Here is a 13,612-nt window from a genome sequence, read left to right as displayed (position 1 = left end):
GTCTTAGTGTCGGTCTTCGGAGGAGAAACCACTAAACTCGAATATTGGTGATGACATGTGATATATGATGGTTATGATTGTTATCATTATGGACTAACCATTTGCATTGTTTGAAATAATGAATATCCCTGGGACGGTACCACCTCCTGGATATTCACTATGATTATAAGCCCTTTATGCGGCGTCACTCCGGCGCCCGACTGTGGCATGTTCGTTATTTCATTTTCATATAAGCCCTTTATGCGGCATCACTCAGATGCCCGACTGTGGCATGTTCGTTATTTCATTTTCATATAAGCCCTTTATGCGGCGTCGCTCAGACGCCCGACTGTGGCATGTTCGTTATTTCATTTTCATATAAGCCCTTTATGTGGCGTCGCTCAGACGCCCGACTGTGGCATGTTTGTTATTTCATTTTCTCATAAGCCCTTTATGTGGCGTCGCTCAGACGCCCGACTGTGGCATCCTTGTTATTTTATTTACTTTATAAGCCCCTTACATGGTGTCGCTAAGACGCCCGACTGAGGCATGCTCACTTTTACTATCCTTTCGAGACGTCGCTTCAGGCATCCGATCGATGCATTTTATTTCTATTTTGTCATTGCATATTTCGGTTGCATATAAATAACCTGCTTGCATACATCAAGACTTTATTTATGACTGACAATGTGATCATAGAATATTTCAGTGTATGTTGATCAATTATATTATACCTATGTTCTTAATGTTTGCGAGTACATTCAAAGTACTCACTGGCTTGTCCCTGGCTATTGTCTTGGCCAGATTGCTTGCTTGGAGAGGAGCGTGGCGATGACAGCCTCGGGACCTAAGCAACGGTGATAGAAGCCTCGCGAAGATAGGAGTTAACCTGGTCAGCTGTTCCTGTGGGACATGGAGTCCCATAGACCGTGGTGATCCACAAACCGCTTCCGCCCTCAACCACTAGAAACCATTTGATGTACTCATAGGCCACAATGGTCTTGTACTACACATTTTGTATTTTTGCTTGGAGTTTCTGTATCAAGTTGGTGCCTCATCAGCTAACAGTAATCCTGGGGCTGGTGAGCACAACGGCCATTTTTTGGAAATTAGAGCCCGGAAAACCGATCGCGACAGACTTGGTATCAGAGCCAGGCTGACCATTGGCTAATCCTATCTAGCCAAGTCGAAACACCTAGGTAAACCAACCCACTAGACCATAACCAAACCCCAGCCAAGTTTCTCGTGCAAGATAGCCACACAATGACCCAACACCTTTTTGCAGTCGGTGCCCAACCTATCAACCTAACCTGTTGCTCATGCGCGAGTGACCGAATCCTGAAGAGTCTTTTCGCAAGCGTGCGAAGGAAGACTCCGTCCCCTTTTCTATAAAAGGGCAAGCTAGCCTCAACCCACTCCAGCTAATTCCGACGGTGAGACCCGTGGAGAAGCCTCGACATCCACAAGGCACGCCCGCTTGGATATGAACAAAGTAGACTAATTTACTCGATTAGTACCGAGCCTTAGTACGGCCACGCCCTGTATTTGTGTGTCGCCATGATTGAATGATGTTTGCTTGAGCGCCTCGATTTTTTTTTACCATGCTTGTGTACGTCGGTGAACGGTTGCATTTTACTTTGAGCGTACCAAAAACCAACCCCGACCACACAAAGTTTGTGCTATGAGTAAGCTTTTTGGTTCCAACTAACAGGGAAGATATTTTCAAAAAAAAAACAACCCTTATCAAATCTCAAGGACGAGATTTTTCTTAAGGGGGGTAGTGTTGTGACACCCAAAAATTTTGACCTTGTTTTAATAAATTAAAAATTTGCCAGGAAATTAAAACTTTTATTTTCTGGGCTCCCTTTTTATTTTTGCACCTTTTTCTCCCTTGTTATTATGGAGTTTTTCCCCCAAAATGAAAAATTTTCAAATATGTTATTGGACTTGTTTAACCTCTCAAGAAAAACTCTTCTTTTATTAGTAGAACTAATTACATAATTAATTTGCTTGATCTTTATTTTCTTGAAAAATGGTTTTCCAAGGTTATATGGCCATAATTGAACTACAACCATTTGATAAATTCACTTAAAATTCCAACCAAAATTTGGAGATGTCATGTGATGTTTTTAAATCACTTTTATGCAAAAATATATTTTATTCATGTAATATTTTGAGCTCTACACCCGATTTTCTTCTCTGGTCCAGTGGGCAATTTTGCAATACAACTCATTTAAATATTTCTTTCTGGCCTCCACCAAAATTATGGGATGTTGGTAGTAGCATATTATTCAACATTATGCAAAAACCTAGTGCTGTTCCTTGAAAATTTTGAGTGAATCAACCTCTTTTCCATTCTGGTCCAGCCTTGTGAATTCTACTGCAACCCTATTTATTTTTGCTCCAGTAACCTTGTGCCTTCTCCTACTTGTAGACAGCCCTACCAAACCCCTAAGTCCAGTAGCATGCACCCATTGGAATGTTTTTGGTTCATGAAATGATGCCATTTATCTCCTGTCCAGAACTGTAGTTTTGCAAAACTTGCACTAACAAGTTTATGCTTTTTACAAACAAACCTCACCACCCTCTTGTACATCCAAAGAGACTTCTATCTGGAGATTTTGGCCCCTCCAAGAACTGCCTAGATGCCTCTGGCATTTTGACAAACACCCTGTGGGCATGAACAGATTTGCCATGTTTGTAAGTTTGTGTTGTGAACTTTCCCACCTGTCCTAACCAAGTTGTCTAGTGGCTTACTAACGGTCTCTAACCTAGGCCTGTGGATTTGCATTAGCCGTCTAGCAGTTTTGGTCGCCCTGGCATTTCGTCGAACGAATGTCGTGCACGCCCGGAGCGCGAGCAGAGCACGCATTTTGCACGTCCTCTCGCCTGAGCCAGCACGCCCTGGATAAACTTCCCCGAGCTCATCCTGATCCTCTCCCTCTCGCCGCGTCACGCCAAAGGCCCCGACAGCCCCCTGGCGCCCTACAGCGCCGCCACAAGAGCTCTCTTGGCGGCACGCCTGCGGCCGCACCCGCTCCTGCCATGGTCGGCACCGCCCCGACCACCACAGCGCGCCAACTCGCCTCCATGGACAGTGGAGCGTTCGTCGGTAGCTCCTGGAGCCGACCAGCCACCGCCACGTCGCCCTGCAGCACAGTAGAGCGGTTCGCCGGCGAACTTATCCACGGCCGCCGCGAACCGACTTGGACGTGCTATAAAGAGAGGCCCCCGAGCACGTTCCGTTTGCGAGGCAGCCTCAGCATGCTCCCCTAGTTCCTCCATGGCAGCTAATCGACCCGGGGAGGTCTTCTTCCCCACCTCCGACGACTGCAGCCGCCGCCACTGCCCCGGCCATTCTGGCGCCACCAGAGCCTCCTCCTCTCCACTCTCTCCACCAGGAACTCCCTCTCCTCCTAGTGTATCCTTCCCCCTGCTCGATTTTGACCGGGACTTGCCGCGGGAGAAAAATCACTTTGCCCGACGGCCGCCGTCCGCTGCAGAGCTCGCCGCCTGCAGCTCCGTCCACCCCCGAGACGGCAGCGACTACCGGAGTGACCGCCTCGATCCCCTGAGCCTGCAGGTGACCTCCGTTTCCCGAACGGTGCCGCCGTTCGCCGGCGAGCATCGCCGGAGGCCTGCCTCCGCTCGGGGCAGAGGAAGAGGAGGGAGGCCGACTAGTCAAACCTGACCAGTGGGTCCCCCGGGCCCACTGCAGTGACTCACGCACCGTCCATGCTGGATAAGTGGAGGCGTAAAAGCTCAAGTACGTCTCCTCTGTGTAAAAGCGTATTCCCCTCTGAAACGTTTTCTTTTCTGTTTTATTTTCAAAACAGATTTTGACCACAACTTTGACTGGCTATAACTTTTTAAATATAACTCCAAATGAATTGATTCTTTTTCCTACATCTCTCAAATTCTGTCTAGTTTATTTTAAGATTTATTTGAAAATTTTCCAAACAATTTTTTTGTGCTGTTTTGAAATTGTGTGTTAATTCAAATTTATTGAAAGTAGGATTTTGGAGAGAGGAAGAAAACTTTCACAAGTTTTGGAGAGCACCCCCACCTCTCCACACCTTGAAGGCAAGCATCTTGAACCCTGGCATAATATTTTTGATGTGTTGGTTGACACGATTATAACACCACCTTATTTCGGAGAACTCGTTATTTTATGTGATGATGCGATCATTTGCATGAATGCATATTAGTGATTTCCTCGCTGTTGGAAATGAATATACTTGTGATGGTAAGCATCCTCATGTGCCTTGCATGCATGCCGGAAAGGAATCCGGGAAAGGCTCTGCCTTGGGTAGGAGTGAGCTTGTCGCCGGTCCCCGTCAGGACGGTTATATCCGGTATGGCATAGTAAGGTATAATGGGTGGTGATTTCATCGGTTGAAATATATTTGATATACATGTCATGCAGGGAACTCATAAGCCTCCTGAGTCGGCCATAGATCGAGTCTTGTTCCGGTAACCCCCATACTTGTTTCGTACTGCCACTGGTCCCTACCGTAGGTGCGGTATGGTTCAGTAAGTTGTTAACCCTTGTCTTGGCACACACCGTACAGAGAGGCCATGGTGGAAGATACCGGTTGTAGCCGGTAGGCATGCCACCTGGTCCGGGGGCATGGGTGTATCCGGTTGGGACCGAGAGGGGGGCACCCCTTAGAGCGCGCGATAGAAATTTGATCCCATGCTACGCGAGGTTGTAGCCTCCCCACTTAGAGTTTTGCTTAACAGGTGTCATGGGTGATTCCAGACACGAGTAAAGTTAAGCTGGTGTGTGCAAGTCAGGCGTGTTTTCAACTAAAAGACCGTAGACGGAATTAGTTCTGATGAACTAAAGAAATCCGTTACTCGTGGGTAAAGAGTACACCCTCTGCAGAGATATTAAACCTATTCGAATATCCGTGTCCATGGTTAAGGATTACAGTCTGGGATGGGTCAAGTGTAGGTCTTAGTGTTGGTCTTCGGAGGAGAAACCACTAAACTCGAATATTGGTGATGACATGTGATATATGATGGTTATGATTGTTATCATTATGGACTAACCATTTGCATTGTTTGAAATAATGAATATCCCTGGGACGGTACCACCTCCTGGATATTCACTATGATTATAAGCCCTTTATGCGGCGTCACTCCGGCGCCCGACTGTGGCATGTTCGTTATTTCATTTTCATATAAGCCCTTTATGCGGCATCACTCAGATGCCCGACTGTGGCATGTTCGTTATTTCATTTTCATATAAGCCCTTTATGCGGCGTCGCTCAGACGCCCGACTGTGGCATGTTCGTTATTTCATTTTCATATAAGCCCTTTATGTGGCGTCGCTCAGACGCCCGACTGTGGCATGTTTGTTATTTCATTTTCTCATAAGCCCTTTATGTGGCGTCGCTCAGACGCCCGACTGTGGCATCCTTGTTATTTTATTTACTTTATAAGCCCCTTACATGGTGTCGCTAAGACGCCCGACTGAGGCATGCTCACTTTTACTATCCTTTCGAGACGTCGCTTCAGGCATCCGATCGGTGCATTTTATTTCTATTTTGTCATTGCATATTCCGGTTGCATATAAATAACCTGCTTGCATGCATCAAGACTTTATTTATGACTGACAATGTGATCATAGAATATTTCAGTGTATGTTGATCAATTATATTATACCTGTGTTCTTAATGTTTGCGAGTACATTCAAAGTACTCACTGGCTTGTCCCTGGCTATTGTCTTGGCCAGATTGCTTGCTTGGAGAGGAGCGTGGCGATGACAGCCTCGGGACCTAAGCAACGGTGATAGAAGCCTCGCGAAGATAGGAGTTAACCTGGTCAGCTGTTCCTGTGGGACATGGAGTCCCATAGACCGTGGTGATCCACAAACCGCTTCCGCCCTCAACCACTAGAAACCATTTGATGTACTCATAGGCCACAATGGTCTTGTACTACACATTTTGTATTTTTGCTTGGAGTTTCTGTATCAAGTTGGTGCCTGATCAGCTAACAGTAATCCTGGGGCTGGTGAGCACAACGGCCATTTTCTGGAAATTAGAGCCCGGAAAACCGGTCGCGACAGACTTGGTATCAGAGCCAGGCTGACCATTGGCTAATCCTATCTAGCCAAGTCGAAACACCTAGGTAAACCAACCCACTAGACCATAACCAAACCCCAGCCAAGTTTCTCGTGCAAGATAGCCACACAATGACCCAACACCTTTTTGCAGTCGGTGCCCAACCTATCAACCTAACATGTTGCTCATGCGCGAGTGACCGAATCCTGAAGAGTCTTTTCGCAAGCGTGCGAAGGAAGACTCTGTCCCCTTTTCTATAAAAGGGCACGCTAGCCTCAACCCACTCCAGCTAATTCCGACGGTGAGACCCGTGGAGAAGCCTCGACATCCACAAGGCACGCCCGCTTGGATATGAACGAAGTAGACTAATTTACTCGATTAGTACCGAGCCTTAGTACGGCCACGCCCTGTATTTGTGTGTCGCCATGATTGAATGATGTTTCCTTGAGCGCCTCGATTTTTTTTACCATGCTTGTGTACGTCGGTGAACGGTTGCATTTTACTTTGAGCGTACCAAAAACCAACCCCGACCACACAAAGTCTGTGCTATGAGTAAGCTTTTTGGTTCCAACTAACAGGGAAGATATTTTCAAAAAAAAACAACCCTTATCAAATCTCGAGGACGAGATTTTTCTTAAGGGGGGTAGTGTTGTGACACCCCAAAATTTTGACCTTGTTTTAATAAATTAAAAATTTGCCAGGAAATTAAAACTTTTATTTTCTGGGCTCCCTTTTTATTTTTGCACCTTTTTCTCCCTTGTTATTATGGAGTTTTTCCCCCAAAATGAAAAATTTTCAAATATGTTATTGGACTTGTTTAACCTCTCAAGAAAAACTCTTCTTTTATTAGTAGAACTAATTACATAATTAATTTGCTTGATCTTTATTTTCTTGAAAAATGGTTTTCCAAGGTTATATGGCCATAATTGAACTACAACCATTTGATAAATTCACTTAAAATTCCAACCAAAATTTGGAGATGTCATGTGATGTTTTTAAATCACTTTTATGCAAAAATATATTTTATTCATGTAATATTTTGAGCTCTACACCCAATTTTCTTCTCTGGTCCAGTGGGCAATTTTGCAATACAACTCATTTAAATATTTCTTTCTGGCCTCCACCAAAATTATGGGATGTTGGTAGTAGCATATTATTCAACATTATGCAAAAACCTAGTGCTGTTCCTTGAAAATTTTGAGTGAATCAACCTCTTTTCCATTCTGGTCCAGCCTTGTGAATTCTACTGCAACCCTATTTATTTTTGCTCCAGTAACCTTGTGCCTTCTCCTACTTGTAGACAGCCCTACCAAACCCCTAAGTCCAGTAGCATGCACCCATTGGAATGTTTTTGGTTCATGAAATGATGCCATTTATCTCCTGTCCAGAACTGTAGTTTTGGAAAACTTGCACTAACAAGTTTGTGCTTTTTACAAACAAACCTCACCACCCTCTTGTACATCCAAAGAGACTTCTATCTGGAGATTTTGGCCCCTCCAAGAACTGCCTAGATGCCTCTGGCATTTTGACAAACACCCTGTGGGCATGAACAGATTTGGCATGTTTGTAAGTTTGTGTTGTGAACTTTCCCACCTGTCCTAACCAAGTTGTCTAGTGGCTTACTAACGGTCTCTAACCTAGGCTTGTGGATTTGCATTAGCCGTCTAGCAGTTTTGGTCGCCCTGGCATTTCGTCGAATGAATGCCGTGCACGCCCGGAGCGCGAGCAGAGCACGCGTTTTGCACGTGCTCGCGCCCAAGCCAGCACGCCCTGGATAAACTTCCCCGAGCTCATCCTGATCCTCTCCCTCTCGTCGCGTCACGCCAAAGGCCCCGACAGCCCCCTGGCGCCCTACAGCGCCGCCACAAGAGCTCTCTTGGTGGCACGCCTGCGGCCGCACCCGCTCCTGCCATGGTCGGCACCGCCCCGACCACCACAGCGCGCCAGCTCGCCTCCATGGACAGTGGAGCGTTCGTCGGTAGCTCCTGGAGCCGACCAACCACTGCCTCGTCGCCCTGCAGCACAGTAGGGCGGTTCGCAGGCGAACTTATACACGGACGCCGTGAACCGACTTGGAAGTGCTATAAAGAGAGGCCCCCGAGCATGTTTCGTTCGCGAGACAGCCTCAGCATGCTCCCCTAGTTCCTCCATGGCAGCTAATCGACCCGGGGAGGTCTTCTTCCCCACCTCCGACGACTGCAGCCGCCGCCACTGCCCCGGCCATTCCGGCACCACCAGAGCCTCCTCCTCTCCACTCTCTCCACCAGGAACTCCCTCTCCTCTTAGTGTATCCTTCCCCCTGCTCGATTTTGACTGGGACTTGCCGCGGGAGAAAAATCACTTCGCCCGACGGCCACCGTCCGCTGCAGAGCTCGCCGCCGGCAGCTCCGTCCACCCCCGAGACCGCAGCGACTACCGGAGTGACCGCCTCGATCCCCAGAGCCCGCGGGTGACCTCCGTTTCCCGGTCGGTGCCGCTGTTCGCCGTCGAGCATCGCCGGAGTCCCGCCTCCGCTCGGGGCAGAGGAAGAGGAGGGAGGCCGACAAGTCAAACCTGACCAGTGGGTCCCCCGGGCCCACTGCAGTGACTCACGCGCCGTCCATGCTGGATAAGTGGAGGCGTAAAAGCTCAAGTACGTCTCCTCTGTCTGAAAGCGCATTCCCCTCTGAAACGTTTTCTTTTCTGTTTTATTTTAAAAACAGATTTTGACCACAACTTTGACTGGCTATAACTTTTTAAATATAACTCCAAATGAATTGATTCTTTTTCCTACATCTCTCAAATTCTGTCTAGTTTATTTTAAAATTTATTTGAAAATTTTCCAAACAATTTTTTTGTGCTGTTTTGAAATTGTGTGTTAATTCAAATTTATTGAAAATAGGATTTTGGAGAGAGGAAGAAAACTTTCACAAGTTTTGGAGAGCACCCCCACCTCTCCACACCTTGAAGGCAAGCATCTTGAACCCTGGCATAATATTTTTGATGTGTTGGTTGACACGTTTATAACACCACCTTATTTCGGAGAACTCGTTATTTTATGTGATGATGCGATCATTTGCATGAATGCATATTAGTGATTTCCTCGCTGTTGGAAATGAATATACTTGTGATGGTAAGCATCCTCATGTGCCTTGCATGCATGCCGGAAAGGAATCCGGGAAAGCCTCTGCCTTGGGTAGGAGTGAGCTTGTCGCCGGTCCCCGTCAGGACGGTTATGTCCGGTATGGCATAATAAGGTATAATGGGTGGTGATTTCATCGGTTGAAATATATTTGATATACATGTCATGCAGGGAACTCATAAGCCTCCTGAGTCGGCCATAGATCGAGTCTTGTTCCGGTAACCCCCATACTTGTTTCGTACTACCACTGGTCCCTACCGTAGGTGCGGTATGGTTCAGTAAGTTGTTAACCCTTGTCTTGGCACACACCGTACAGAGAGGCCATGGTGGAAGATACCGGTTGTAGCCGGTAGGCATGCCACCTGGTCCGGGGGCATGGGTGTATCTGGTTGGGACCGAGAGGGGGGCACCCCTTAGAGCGCGCGATAGAAATTTGATCCCATGCTACGCGAGGTTGTAGCCTCCCCACTTAGAGTTTTGCTTAACAGGTGTCATGGGTGATTCCAGACACGAGTAAAGTTAAGCTGGTGTGTGCAAGTCAGGCGTGTTTTCAACTAAAAGACCGTAGACGGAATTAGTTCCGATGAACTAAAGAAATCCGTTACTCGTGGGTAAAGAGTACACCCTCTGCAGAGATATTAAACCTATTCGAATAGCCGTGTCCATGATTAAGGATTACAGTCTGGGATGGGTCAAGTGTCGGTTTCAGTGTCGGTCTTCGGAGGAGAAACCACTAAACTCGAATATTGGTGATGACATGTGATATATGATGGTTATGATTGTTATCATTATGGACTAACCATTTGCATTGTTTGAAATAATGAATATCCCTAGGACGGTACGACCTCCTGGATATTCACTATGATTATAAGCCCTTTATGCGGCGTCGCTCAGACGCCCGACTGTGGCATGTTCATTATTTCATTTGCATATAAGCCCTTTATGCGGCGTCGCTCAGACGCCCGACTGTGGCATGTTCGTTATTTCATTTTCATATAAGCCCTTTATGCAGCGTCGCTCAGACGCCCGACTGTGGCATGTTCGTTATTTCATTTTCATATAAGCCCTTTATGTGGCATCACTCAGATGCCCGACTGTGGCATGTTTGTTATTTTATTTTCTCATAAGCCCTTTATGTGGCGTCGCTTAGATGCCCGACTGTGGCATGCTTGTTATTTTATTTACTTTATAAGCCCCTTACGTGGTGTCGCTAAGACGCCCGACTGAGGCATGCTCACTTTTACTATCCTTTCGAGATGTCGCTTCAGGCATCCGATCGGTGCATTTTGTTTCTATTCTGTCATTGCATATTCCGGTTGCATATAAATAACCTGCTTGCATGCATCAAGATTTTATTTATGACTGACGATGTGATCATAGAATATTTCAATGTATGTTGATCAATTATATTATACCTGTGTTCTTAATGTTTGCGAGTACATTCAAAGTAGTCACTGGCTTGTCCCTGGCTATTGTCTTGGCCAGATTGCTTGCTTGGAGAGGAGCGTGGCGATGACAGCCTTGGGACCTAAGCAACGGTGATAGCAGCCTCGCGAAGATAGGAGTTAACCTGGTCAGCTGTTCCTGTGGGAAATGGAGTCCCATAGACCATGGTGATCCACAAACCGCTTCCGCCCTCAACCACTAGAAACCATTTGATGTACTCATAGGCCACAATGGTCTTGTACTACACATTTTGTATTTTTGCTTCGAGTTTCTGTATCAAGTTGGTGCCTCATCAGCTAACAGTAATCCTGGGGCTGGTGAGCACAACGGCCATTTTCTGGAAATTAGAGCCCGGAAAACCGGTCGCGACAGACTTGGTATCAGAGCCAGGCTGACCATTGGCTAATCCTATCTAGCCAAGTCGAAACACCTAGGTAAACCAACCCACTAGACCATAACCAAACCCCAGCCAAGTTTCTCGTGCAAGATAGCCACACAATGACCCAACACCTTTTTGCAGTCGGTGCCCAACCTATCAACCTAACCTGTTGCTCATGCGCGAGTGACCGAATCCTGAATAGTCTTTTCGCAAGCGTGCGAAGGAAGACTCCGTCCCCTTTTCTATAAAAGGGCACGCTAGCCTCAATCCACTCCAGCTAATTCCGACGGTGAGACCCGTGGAGAAGCCTCGACATCCATAAGGCACGCCCGCTTGGATATGAACGAAGTAGACTAATTTACTCGATTAGTACCGAGCCTTAGTACGGCCACGCCCTGTATTTGTGTGTCGCCATGATTGAATGATGTTTGCTTGAGCGCCTCGATTTTTTTTACCATGCTTGTGTACGTCGGTGAACGGTTGCATTTTACTTTGAGCGTACCAAAAACCAACCCCGGCCACACAAAGTTTGTGCTATGAGTAAGCTTTTTGGTTCCAACTAACAGGGAAGATATTTTCAGAAAAAAACAACCCTTATCAAATCTCGAGGACAAGATTTTTCTTAAGGGGGGTAGTGTTGTGACACCCCAAAATTTTGACCTTGTTTTAATAAATTAAAATTTTACCAGGAAATTAAAACTTTTATTTTCTGGGCTCCCTTTTTATTTTTGAACCTTTTTCTCCTTTGTTATTATGGAGTTTTTCCCCCAAAATGAAAAATTTTCAAATATGTTATTGGACTTGTTTAACCTCTCAAGAAAAACTCTTCTTTTATTAGTAGAACTAATTATATAATTAATTTGCTTGATCTTTATTTTCTTGAAAAATGGTTTTCCAAGGTTATATGGCCATAATTCAACTACAACCATTTGATAAATTCACTTAAAATTCCAACCAAAATTTGGAGATGTCATGTGATGTTTTTAAATCACTTTTATGCAAAAATATATTTTATTCATGTAATATTTTGAGTTCTACACCCAATATTCTTCTCTGGTCCAGTGGGCAATTTTGCACTACAACTCATTTAAATATTTCTTTCTGGCCTCCACCAAAATTATGGGATGTTGCTAGTAGCATATTATTCAACATTATGCAAAAACCTAGTGCTGTTCCTTGAAAATTTTGAGTGAATTAACCTCTTTTCCATTCTGGTCCAGCCTTGTGAATTCTACTGCAACCCTATTTCTGGTCACGACATGGAGTATATATAGTGCTAGCTCACGAAGGGGTAAAGTGAGAGGGGAGATACATGGGCCCTTGGCCCGAATCTTTGCACGTAGGCAGGCCGGAAGTTCCGGGTGGGGCCGGAAGTTCCAGGCTCCAGAAGTTCCGGGCAGGTTCCGTCCGGGTTCCGGGCTATTATTTGGCAGGCCGGAAGTTCCGGGCTTTCCAGAAGCTTGTCCCTGCTCCTTCTTCCTTCGCCTCTTCCATGCTAGCCCTTGGTCCTTGGATCCTCCATGGTCGTCTCGGTTGTACCTGAGTATATGCAAGGTCCATGCATGAGGTAGTAGCCATGTCTCATATGTGGAAAGTGACGGTTCGAAGAGGAGTGAGTTCACCTTGTGTCCAATGGTGTATGGTCGAGGTCTCATCATATGTCCTCTTGGGGCTTGCGGAGTAGTCGAAGTGTACATGGGGATGATCGTAGGGTGCTCCGCATCATCTCCCCTCCCTTGGGAAAGATCCGACCTCGGATCATGATCCTCATCACCATGGAAATGGTTGTTGTGGATGGACTTGTAGTTGTACGGAGTTGAAGACATTACGCAATCCAAGTACTCCAAGGTGTCGCCGGAGTGGCATACATGCAAAAAGAGCAAACACAAACAACACTCGGAAATACAATGGTTAGCGCACACAAAGTGTCCATCATGTAAGAATGAGTCCGTGCGGCAAGATTGTTTGTGACAAAGTGCATGAAGCTTATCAAGATTATCTAGAAAGATATGAAAAGCATTCATGGGTGAAAATGCAATCATTGTGCACACAGATGTGTTGCGAATGTGATCAATGCAACCACAGTGCAAAATGATGTCATAATGAGACGGTTTATCAATAGCATGAATATGGCAATGGATGCTCAATGTGATGTGATCATGCAATTGATGGTAGGCAATAAGATCATGATGTATGAATATGCCATCAAGGTATATCACAACAAATTTGCTAAGGAAATGCACAAGCTCATATATCATGGATGACATAGAAAGACAAGATGCAACAAGGCAATCATAATATGAGTCAATCCATGCATAAGATGCAAATTTGTCATGTGTATGATATGTCCATCGAGCATGACATTTGTGAGCACAATCAACAAATAATGAGGTGTTGGTGTACGAATGCTCGATGTCGTGGCATGAGTGGAGGTTCAAAGGTGCATCCAATAAGTCCGAGCGCTATTCAATGCGAAGGTCCATAGAGCCAATCTTCAATGTCGCTCCTCCGTTCGCGAGATGTATCATCTAGACAACAAGAAGGAAACAACAATGAAAGAGTGACCCATCCAATATGCGTATTTGAGGATAGCTCAAAGGGAAGGAGTTCACCTTTATG

This window comes from Triticum aestivum, chromosome 1A, assembly GCF_018294505.1.
Source record: "Triticum aestivum cultivar Chinese Spring chromosome 1A, IWGSC CS RefSeq v2.1, whole genome shotgun sequence".
NCBI classification, from domain to species: Eukaryota; Viridiplantae; Streptophyta; class Magnoliopsida; order Poales; family Poaceae; genus Triticum; species Triticum aestivum.
The sequence above is the reverse complement of the archived record's forward strand: the minus strand, read 5'-3'. Positions refer to the sequence as shown.